Raw genomic sequence first — 10,542 nt, 5'->3', positions numbered from 1 at the left:
TGTGTTTTCCATGGTGGCATTAGAACCCGTTCTTTTACGGAGTAAATCAAAAAAGCACAAGAGAAGGGGAGATGTTATCGATAATAAATCAATTGGTTTCATGCATTTGTCTGTGTGTTGTGTGTGTGTGGGTGTGTGTGTGTGGTCTGAATGTGTGATGTATTTCGTCAAATCGCATAATTTTGTGATATCAGAACAGGTTAAGATATTAAAAAGTCATTGGGGTGATTCTTTTTCTACAGTGTTGCATGATGGGAAGCTCTTGCTTCACTGAATTAGTCTAGTAAACAAAATACAACTTTTTCACCACTCTGTCTGCAAGTGCATTCCTAAACGGCATTTAACGCAGGTCGATGTGATGTGATATTATCAGAACACAAAGTGGTTACCGTCAGCTGAAAATGTTGGCACTGGAGAGAGTTGCCCTCCACTGATGTATTCAAGTCATACTTACCTGGCAAGGGAGATACTGTGATCAAGAAGGCAGTTCACCCAGGGCGTAGCTCAGCCTATTGCCACTCCGGCTGTGCTAGACCAGCCTGCGAATTTCCCAAATGTTGAAATCTCCGATTGCATAATGTGATGTAGTGGGGACATGCGTTCGCGCTCTCCCCTGATGTCTTGTTAATGATAAACTGTTGCTTGAGAAGGAAGCACTGACTGGGCTTATGAAGATCTTTCAAGTCAAGTTTGTGAAAGAGATGTTGTGGACCAATCGAAAGGTGGAAACATTTGTCTGTAGCCAAACAATGTTGGCATCTTGTGGAAAACATCATGTTGCGAATGCAAGCCCCCATTGCGCCTTCCCAATATGAAATTGTCCATTCATGCACTACTCCTCCTTAGCACAGAACAATGCACTTAGGATTTCAACATTCAGAGCTTTTTTGTATTTTTTCTGGCTAGTAGATAGCTGCATGGAAACTGCTGCTCATGATGTATTTGTCAGGAGTCATTGTATTTGTCCGTTTTTTCTCACAAGCGGCTGAATATGTGCCCTCGCTTTGAAATGTTTGTTTGTATTTCATCCAGCTATCTGTGCTAAAAGTGATGGCTACATCATAGTCATTTCTTCCACTTTTTGAGTGACCCAAAGTTCAAGCTGCTTGTCTAATTGGTGAAAATGCAATGTCTGTTTATCAGAACTCACTTTGACTTTAAATGGCGTACCAAGCCTTGTTCCTTTGCTTACGGCCATACCAGCCTGAATACGCCGATCTCGTCTGATCTCGGAAGCTAAGCAGGATCGGCCTGGTTAGTACTTGGATGGGAGACTGCCTGGGAATACCAGGTGCTGCAAGCTTTTTGTCCACTAGGGTGTGCTCTTGCATTATATCATCAGCAACACTGCTTTGTTAGATAAGCATTTGATGCTGAATTTATTACGATCAAAGTTCCTTGTGCTGTCAGGGAGCCTTTGATTTATGAGACAATAAGAATATCGTTACTGAATGCAGCTTGTGTGTGCTTGGTACTCCTTCGCCCTGTTCAATGATCAAATGAAATAATTCTGGTGACGAGTGGAACTGGACTGATGTCTGATGGCTCTGTGTTTTCCATGTGGAATAGAACCCTTCTTTTACGGAGTAAATCAAAAGCACAAGAGAATGTGAGATGTTATCGATAATAAATCAATTGGTTTCATGCATTTGTCTGTGTGTGTGTGTGTGTGTGGTGTGTGTGTGTGTCTGAATGTGATTGTATTTCGTCATATCGCATACATTGTGATATCAGACAGGTTAAGATATTAAAAAGTCATTGGGGTGATTCTTTTCTACAGTGTTGCATGATGGAATCTCTTGCTTCACTGATATAGTCTAGTAAACCAAAATAAACAACTTTTTCACCACTCTGTCTGCAAGTGCATTCCTAAACGGCATTTAACGCAGGTCGATGTGATGTGATATTATCAGAACACAAAGTGGTTACCGTCAGCTGAAAATGTTGGCACTGGAGGAGAGTTGCCCTCCACTGATGTATTCAAGTCATACTTACCTGGCAAGGGAGATACTGTGATCAAGAAGGCAGTTCACCAGGGCGAGGCTCAGCCATTGCACTCCGGCTGTGCTGACCCCCTGCGAATTTCCCAAATGTGGAAATCTCGATTGCATAATTATGGTAGTGGGGGACTGCGTTCGCGCTCCTCCCCTGATGTCTTGTTTAATGATAAACTGTTGCTTGAGGAAGGAAGACTGACTGGGCTTATGAAGATCTTTCAAGTCAGTTGTGAAAGAGATGTTGTGGACCAATCGAAAGGTGGAAACATTTGTCTGTAGCCAAACAATGTTGGCATCTTGTGGAAACATCATGTTGCGAAATGCAGCCCCATTGCGCTTCCAATATGAAATTGTCCATTCATGCACTACCCTCCTTAGCACAGAACAATGCACTTAGGATTTCAACATTCAGAGCTTTGTGTATTTTTTCTGGCTAGTAGGATAGCTGCATGGGAAACTGCTGCTCATGATGTATTTGTCAGGAGTCATTGTATTTTGTCCGTTTTTTCTCACAAAGGTGAAATATGTGCCCTCGCTTTGAAATGTTTGTTTGTATTTCATCCAGCTATCTGTGCTAAAAAGTGATGGCTACAGCATATGTCATTTCTTCCACTTTTTGAGTGACCCAAAGTTCAAGCTGCTTGTCTAATTGGTGAAAATGCAATGTCTGTTTATCAGACTCACTTTGACTTTAAATGGCGTACCAAGCCTTGTTCCTTTGCTTACGGCCATACCAGCCTGAATACGCCTGATCTCGGAGCTAAGCAGGATCGGGCCTGGTTAGTACTTGGATGGGAGACTGCCTGGGAATACCAGGTGCTGCAAGCTTTTTGTCCACTAGGGTGTGCTCTTGCATTATATCATCAGCAACACTGCTTTGTAGTAAGCATTTGATGCTGAATTTATTACGATCAAAGTTCCTTGTGCTGTCAGGGAGCCTTTGATTTATGAGACAAATAAGAATATCGTTACTGAATGCAGCTTGTGTGTGCTTGGTACTCCTCCGCCCTGTTCAAATGATATCAAATGAAATAATTCTGGGTGACGAGTGGAACTGGACTGATGTCTGATGGCTCTAGTGTTTTCGGCATGGTGGAACTAGAAACCCTTCTTTTACGGGAGTAAATCAAAAGCACAAGAGAATGTGAGATGTTATCGATTAATAAATTCAATTGGTTTCATGCATTTGTCTGTGTGTGGTGTGTGTGTGTGTGTGTGTGTGTGTCTGAATGTGATTGTATTTCGTCATATCGCATACATTTGTGATATCAGACAGGTTAGATATTAAAAAGTCATTGGGTTGATTTCTTTTTCTACAGTGTTGCATGATGGGAATCTCTTGCTTCACTGATATAGTCTAGTAAACAAAATAAACAACTTTTTCACCACTCTGTCTGCAAGTGCATTCCTAAACGGCATTTAACGCAGGTCGATGTGATGTGATATTATCAGAACACAAAGTGGTTACCGTCAGCTGAAAATGTTGGCACTGGAGAGAGTTGCCCTCCACTGATGTATTCAAGTCATACTTACCTGCAAGGGAGATACTGTGATCAAGAAGGCAGTTCACGCCAGGGCGAGGCTCAGCCATTGCACTCCGGCTGTGCTGACCCCTGCGAATTTCCCAAATGTGGAAATCTCGATTGCATAATTTATGGTAGTGGGGGACTGCGTTCGCGCTCTCCCCTGATGTCTTGTTTAATGATAAACTGTTGCTTGAGGAAGGAAGACTGACTGGGCTTATGAAGATCTTTCAAGTCAGTTGTGAAAGAGATGTTGTGGACCAATCGAAAGGTGGAAACATTTGTCTGTAGCCAAACAATGTTGGCATCTTGTGGAAACATCATGTTGCGAAATGCAGCCCCATTGCGCTTCCAATATGAAATTGTCCATTCATGCACTACTCCTCCTTAGCACAGAACAATGCACTTAGGATTTCAACATTCAGAGCTTTTGTGTATTTTTTCTGGCTAGTAGGATAGCTGCATGGGAACTGCTGCTCATGATGTATTTGTCAGGAGTCATTGTATTTGTCCGTTTTTTTCTCACAAGGCTGAAATATGTGCCCTCGCTTTGAAATGTTGTTTGTATTTCATCCAGCTATCTGTGCTAAAAAGTGATGGCTACAGCATATGTCATTTCTTCCACTTTTTGAGTGACCCAAAGTTCAAGCTGCTTGTCTAATTGGTGAAAATGCAATGTCTGTTTATCAGACTCACTTTGACTTTAAATGGCCGTACCAAGCCTTGTTCCTTTGCTTACGGCCATACCAGCCTGAATACGCCTGATCTCGGAAGCTAAGCAGGATCGGGCCTGGTTAGTACTTGGATGGGAGACTGCCTGGGAATACCAGGTGCTGCAAGCTTTTTGTCCACTAGGGTGTGCTCTTGCATTATATCATCAGCAACACTGCTTTGTAGTAAGCATTTGATGCTGAATTTATTACGATCAAAGTTCCTTGTGCTGTCAGGGAGCCTTTGATTTATGAGACAAATAAGAATATCGTTACTGAATGCAGCTTGTGTGTGCTTGGTACTCCTTCGCCCTGTTCAAATGATCAAATGAAATAATTCTGGTGACGAGTGGAACTGGACTGATGTCTGATGGCTCTGTGTTTTCCATGGTGGAATTAGAACCCTTCTTTACGGAGTAAATCAAAAGCACAAGAGAATGTGAGATGTTATCGATAATAAATCAATTGGTTTCATGCATTTGTCTGTGTGTGTGTGTGTGTGTGTGTGTGTGTGTGTCTGAATGTGATTGTATTTCGTCATATCGCATACATTTGTGATATCAGACAGGTTAAGATATTAAAAAGTCATTGGGGTGATTCTTTTTCTACAGTGTTGCATGATGGGAATCTCTTGCTTCACTGATATAGTCTAGTAAACAAAATAAACAACTTTTTCACCACTCTGTCTGCAAGTGCATTCCTAAACGGCATTTAACGCAGGTCGATGTGATGTGATATTATCAGAACACAAAGTGGTTACCGTCAGCTGAAAATGTTGGCACTGGAGAGAGTTGCCCTCCACTGATGTATTCAAGTCATACTTACCTGGCAAGGGAGATACTGTGATCAAGAAGGCAGTTCACGCAGGGCGAGGCTCAGCCATTGCACTCTGGCTGTGCTGACCCCTGCGAATTTCCCAAATGTGGAAATCTCGATTGCATAATTTATGGTAGTGGGGGACTGCGTTCGCGCTCTCCCCTGATGTCTTGTTTAATGATAAACTGTTGCTTGAGGAAGGAAGACTGACTGGGCTTATGAAGATCTTTCAAGTCAGTTGTGAAAGAGATGTTGTGGACCAATCGAAAGGTGGAAACATTTGTCTGTAGCCAAACAATGTTGGCATCTTGTGGAAACATCATGTTGCGAAATGCAGCCCCATTGCGCTTCCAATATGAAATTGTCCATTCATGCACTACTCCTCCTTAGCACAGAACAATGCACTTAGGATTTCAACATTCAGAGCTTTTGTGTATTTTTTCTGGCTAGTAGGATAGCTGCATGGGAAACTGCTGCTCATGATGTATTTGTCAGGAGTCATTGTATTTGTCCGTTTTTTCTCACAAGGCTGAAATATGTGCCCTCGCTTTGAAATGTTTGTTTGTATTTCATCCAGCTATCTGTGCTAAAAAGTGATGGCTACAGCATATGTCATTTCTTCCACTTTTTGAGTGACCCAAAGTTCAAGCTGCTTGTCTAATTGGTGAAATGCAATGTCTGTTTATCAGACTCACTTTGACTTTAAATGGCGTACCAAGCCTTGTTCCTTTGCTTACGGCCATACCAGCCTGAATACGCCTGATCTCGGAAGCTAAGCAGGATCGGGCCTGGTTAGTACTTGGATGGGAGACTGCCTGGGAATACCAGGTGCTGCAAGCTTTTTGTCCACTAGGGTGTGCTCTTGCATTATATCATCAGCAACACTGCTTTGTAGTAAGCATTTGATGCTGAATTTATTACGATCAAAGTTCCTTGTGCTGTCAGGGAGCCTTTGATTTATGAGACAAATAAGAATATCGTTACTGAATGCAGCTTGTGTGTGCTTGGTACTCCTTCGCCCTGTTCAAATGATCAAATGAAATAATTCTGGTGACGAGTGGAACTGGACTGATGTCTGATGGCTCTGTGTTTTCCATGGTGGAATTAGAACCCTTCTTTTACGGAGTAAATCAAAAGCACAAGAGAATGTGAGATGTTATCGATAATAAATCAATTGGTTTCATGCATTTGTCTGTGTGTGTGTGTGTGTGTGTGTGTGTGTGTGTGTCTGAATGTGATTGTATTTCGTCATATCGCATACATTTGTGATATCAGACAGGTTAAGATATTAAAAAGTCATTGGGGTGATTCTTTTTCTACAGTGTTGCATGATGGGAATCTCTTGCTTCACTGATATAGTCTAGTAAACAAAATAAACAACTTTTTCACCACTCTGTCTGCAAGTGCATTCCTAAACGGCATTTAACGCAGGTCGATGTGATGTGATATTATCAGAACACAAAGTGGTTACCGTCAGCTGAAAATGTTGGCACTGGAGAGAGTTGCCCTCCACTGATGTATTCAAGTCATACTTACCTGGCAAGGGAGATACTGTGATCAAGAAGGCAGTTCACGCAGGGCGAGGCTCAGCCATTGCACTCCGGCTGTGCTGACCCCTGCGAATTTCCCAAATGTGGAAATCTCGATTGCATAATTTATGGTAGTGGGGGACTGCGTTCGCGCTCTCCCCTGATGTCTTGTTTAATGATAAACTGTTGCTTGAGGAAGGAAGACTGACTGGGCTTATGAAGATCTTTCAAGTCAGTTGTGAAAGAGATGTTGTGGACCAATCGAAAGGTGGAAACATTTGTCTGTAGCCAAACAATGTTGGCATCTTGTGGAAACATCTTGTTGCGAAATGCAGCCCCATTGCGCTTCCAATATGAAATTGTCCATTCATGCACTACTCCTCCTTAGCACAGAACAATGCACTTAGGATTTCAACATTCAGAGCTTTGTGTATTTTTCTGGCTAGTAGGATAGCTGCATGGGAAACTGCTGCTCATGATGTATTTGTCAGGAGTCATTGTATTTGTCCGTTTTTTCTCACAAGGCTGAAATATGTGCCCTCGCTTTGAAATGTTTGTTTGTATTTCATCCAGCTATCTGTGCTAAAAAGTGATGGCTACAGCATATGTCATTTCTTCCACTTTTTGAGTGACCCAAAGTTCAAGCTGCTTGTCTAATTGGTGAAAATGCAATGTCTGTTTATCAGACTCACTTTGACTTTAAATGGCGTACCAAGCCTTGTTCCTTTGCTTACGGCCATACCAGCCTGAATACGCCCGATCTCGTCTGATCTCGGAAGCTAAGCAGGATCGGGCCTGGTTAGTACTTGGATGGGAGACTGCCTGGGAATACCAGGTGCTGCAAGCTTTTTGTCCACTAGGGTGTGCTCTTGCATTATATCATCAGCAACACTGCTTTGTAGTAAGCATTTGATGCTGAATTTATTACGATCAAAGTTCCTTGTGCTGTCAGGGAGCCTTTGATTTATGAGACAAATAAGAATATCGTTACTGAATGCAGCTTGTGTGTGCTTGGTACTCCTTCGCCCTGTTCAAATGATCAAATGAAATAATTCTGGTGACGAGTGGAACTGGACTGATGTCTGATGGCTCTGTGTTTTCCATGGTGGAATTAGAACCCTTCTTTTACGGAGTAAATCAAAAGCACAAGAGAATGTGAGATGTTATCGATAATAAATCAATTGGTTTCATGCATTTGTCTGTGTGTGTGTGTGTGTGTGTGTGTGTGTGTGTCTGAATGTGATTGTATTTCGTCATATCGCATACATTTGTGATATCAGACAGGTTAAGATATTAAAAAGTCATTGGGGTGATTCTTTTTCTACAGTGTTGCATGATGGGAATCTCTTGCTTCACTGATATAGTCTAGTAAACAAAATAAACAACTTTTTCACCACTCTGTCTGCAAGTGCATTCCTAAACGGCATTTAACGCAGGTCGATGTGATGTGATATTATCAGAACACAAAGTGGTTACCGTCAGCTGAAAATGTTGGCACTGGAGAGAGTTGCCCTCCACTGATGTAATCAAGTCATACTTACCTGGCAAGGGAGATACTGTGATCAAGAAGGCAGTTCACGCAGGGCGAGGCTCAGCCATTGCACTCCGGCTGTGCTGACCCCTGCGAATTTCCCAAATGTGGAAATCTCGATTGCATAATTTATGGTAGTGGGGGACTGCGTTCGCGCTCTCCCCTGATGTCTTGTTTAATGATAAACTGTTGCTTGAGGAAGGAAGACTGACTGGGCTTATGAAGATCTTTCAAGTCAGTTGTGAAAGAGATGTTGTGGACCAATCGAAAGGTGGAAACATTTGTCTGTAGCCAAACAATGTTGGCATCTTGTGGAAACATCATGTTGCGAAATGCAGCCCCATTGCGCTTCCAATATGAAATTGTCCATTCATGCACTACTCCTCCTTAGCACAGAACAATGCACTTAGGATTTCAACATTCAGAGCTTTTGTGTATTTTTTCTGGCTAGTAGGATAGCTGCATGGGAAACTGCTGCTCATGATGTATTTGTCAGGAGTCATTGTATTTGTCCGTTTTTCTCACAAGGCTGAAATATGTGCCCTCGCTTTGAAATGTTTGTTTGTATTTCATCCAGCTATCTGTGCTAAAAAGTGATGGCTACAGCATATGTCATTTCTTCCACTTTTTGAGTGACCCAAAGTTCAAGCTGCTTGTCTAATTGGTGAAAATGCAATGTCTGTTTATCAGACTCACTTTGACTTTAAATGGCGTACCAAGCCTTGTTCCTTTGCTTACGGCCATACCAGCCTGAATACGCCTGATCTCGGAAGCTAAGCAGGATCGGGCCTGGTTAGTACTTGGATGGGAGACTGCCTGGGAATACCAGGTGCTGCAAGCTTTTTGTCCACTAGGGTGTGCTCTTGCATTATATCATCAGCAACACTGCTTTGTAGTAAGCATTTGATGCTGAATTTATTACGATCAAAGTTCCTTGTGCTGTCAGGGAGCCTTTGATTTATGAGACAAATAAGAATATCGTTACTGAATGCAGCTTGTGTGTGCTTGGTACTCCTTCGCCCTGTTCAAATGATCAAATGAAATAATTCTGGTGACGAGTGGAACTGGACTGATGTCTGATGGCTCTGTGTTTTCCATGGTGGAATTAGAACCCTTCTTTTACGGAGTAAATCAAAAGCACAAGAGAATGTGAGATGTTATCGATAATAAATCAATTGGTTTCATGCATTTGTCTGTGTGTGTGTGTGTGTGTGTGTGTGTGTGTGTGTCTGAATGTGATTGTATTTCGTCATATCGCATACATTTGTGATATCAGACAGGTTAAGATATTAAAAAGTCATTGGGGTGATTCTTTTTCTACAGTGTTGCATGATGGGAATCTCTTGCTTCACTGATATAGTCTAGTAAACAAAATAAACAACTTTTTCACCACTCTGTCTGCAAGTGCATTCCTAAACGGCATTTAACGCAGGTCGATGTGATGTGATATTATCAGAACACAAAGTGGTTACCGTCAGCTGAAAATGTTGGCACTGGAGAGAGTTGCCCTCCACTGATGTATTCAAGTCATACTTACCTGGCAAGGGAGATACTGTGATCAAGAAGGCAGTTCACGCAGGGCGAGGCTCAGCCATTGCACTCCGGCTGTGCTGACCCCTGCGAATTTCCCAAATGTGGAAATCTCGATTGCATAATTTATGGTAGTGGGGGACTGCGTTCGCGCTCTCCCCTGATGTCTTGTTTAATGATAAACTGTTGCTTGAGGAAGGAAGACTGACTGGGCTTATGAAGATCTTTCAAGTCAGTTGTGAAAGAGATGTTGTGGACCAATCGAAAGGTGGAAACATTTGTCTGTAGCCAAACAATGTTGGCATCTTGTGGAAACATCATGTTGCGAAATGCAGCCCCATTGCGCTTCCAATATGAAATTGTCCATTCATGCACTACTCCTCCTTAGCACAGAACAATGCACTTAGGATTTCAACATTCAGAGCTTTTGTGTATTTTTTCTGGCTAGTAGGATAGCTGCATGGGAAACTGCTGCTCATGATGTATTTGTCAGGAGTCATTGTATTTGTCCGTTTTTTCTCACAAGGCTGAAATATGTGCCCTCGCTTTGAAATGTTTGTTTGTATTTCATCCAGCTATCTGTGCTAAAAAGTGATGGCTACAGCATATGTCATTTCTTCCACTTTTTGAGTGACCCAAAGTTCAAGCTGCTTGTCTAATTGGTGAAAATGCAATGTCTGTTTATCAGACTCACTTTGACTTTAAATGGCGTACCAAGCCTTGTTCCTTTGCTTACGGCCCATACCAGCCTGAATACGCATTTCCTGATTGGAGAAGTGACGACAGGTGCGAGTGTCTGAGCTGTGAGTGAGTGTTTGCTGGAGAGTGTTTGCTCGAGAGCTATTTTTGTTAAATTAATTGGTTTTTTGCAATATAATTTATAATTTTCTTTAGTTGAATAGTTTA

The 10,542-nt window shown here is 42.1% G+C and overlaps 8 non-coding genes and 5 pseudogenes across 8 annotated transcripts; all 13 read left to right on the top strand.

Moving 5' to 3' along the window:
* Positions 1–446: 446 nt before the first annotated feature.
* LOC116371751 (U1 spliceosomal RNA) lies at positions 447–616 on the top strand. The gene has a single exon (XR_004209001.1). It is a non-coding gene; the product is annotated as a U1 spliceosomal RNA (small nuclear RNA).
* Positions 617–1,186: 570 nt separating this feature from the next.
* LOC116371752 (uncharacterized) lies at positions 1,187–1,303 on the top strand (annotated as a pseudogene).
* Positions 1,304–1,987: 684 nt separating this feature from the next.
* Positions 1,988–2,150, top strand: LOC116371750 (U1 spliceosomal RNA). Its single transcript, XR_004209000.1, has one exon. It is a non-coding gene; the product is annotated as a U1 spliceosomal RNA (small nuclear RNA).
* A 567-nt stretch (positions 2,151–2,717) lies between these two features.
* Positions 2,718–2,825, top strand: LOC116371744 (uncharacterized; annotated as a pseudogene).
* Positions 2,826–3,522: 697 nt separating this feature from the next.
* On the top strand, positions 3,523–3,686 carry LOC116371749 (U1 spliceosomal RNA). Its single transcript, XR_004208999.1, has one exon. It is a non-coding gene; the product is annotated as a U1 spliceosomal RNA (small nuclear RNA).
* Positions 3,687–4,253: 567 nt separating this feature from the next.
* Positions 4,254–4,362, top strand: LOC116371755 (uncharacterized; annotated as a pseudogene).
* Positions 4,363–5,047: 685 nt separating this feature from the next.
* On the top strand, positions 5,048–5,211 carry LOC116371748 (U1 spliceosomal RNA). Its single transcript, XR_004208998.1, has one exon. It is a non-coding gene; the product is annotated as a U1 spliceosomal RNA (small nuclear RNA).
* A 566-nt stretch (positions 5,212–5,777) lies between these two features.
* On the top strand, positions 5,778–5,886 carry LOC116371754 (uncharacterized; annotated as a pseudogene).
* Positions 5,887–6,574: 688 nt separating this feature from the next.
* Positions 6,575–6,738, top strand: LOC116371747 (U1 spliceosomal RNA). The gene has a single exon (XR_004208997.1). It is a non-coding gene; the product is annotated as a U1 spliceosomal RNA (small nuclear RNA).
* A 565-nt stretch (positions 6,739–7,303) lies between these two features.
* On the top strand, positions 7,304–7,422 carry LOC116371743 (5S ribosomal RNA). Its single transcript, XR_004208994.1, has one exon. It is a non-coding gene; the product is annotated as a 5S ribosomal RNA (ribosomal RNA).
* A 686-nt stretch (positions 7,423–8,108) lies between these two features.
* LOC116371746 (U1 spliceosomal RNA) lies at positions 8,109–8,272 on the top strand. The gene has a single exon (XR_004208996.1). It is a non-coding gene; the product is annotated as a U1 spliceosomal RNA (small nuclear RNA).
* Positions 8,273–8,838: 566 nt separating this feature from the next.
* On the top strand, positions 8,839–8,947 carry LOC116371753 (uncharacterized; annotated as a pseudogene).
* A 688-nt stretch (positions 8,948–9,635) lies between these two features.
* LOC116371745 (U1 spliceosomal RNA) lies at positions 9,636–9,799 on the top strand. Its single transcript, XR_004208995.1, has one exon. It is a non-coding gene; the product is annotated as a U1 spliceosomal RNA (small nuclear RNA).
* The last annotated feature ends 743 nt before the right edge of the window (positions 9,800–10,542 follow it).

This window comes from Oncorhynchus kisutch, unplaced genomic scaffold, assembly GCF_002021735.2.
Source record: "Oncorhynchus kisutch isolate 150728-3 unplaced genomic scaffold, Okis_V2 scaffold3613, whole genome shotgun sequence".
NCBI lineage: Eukaryota > Metazoa > Chordata > Actinopteri > Salmoniformes > Salmonidae > Oncorhynchus > Oncorhynchus kisutch.
Note: the sequence above shows the minus strand (reverse complement) of the source record. Positions and strands in the feature narration are given on the sequence as shown.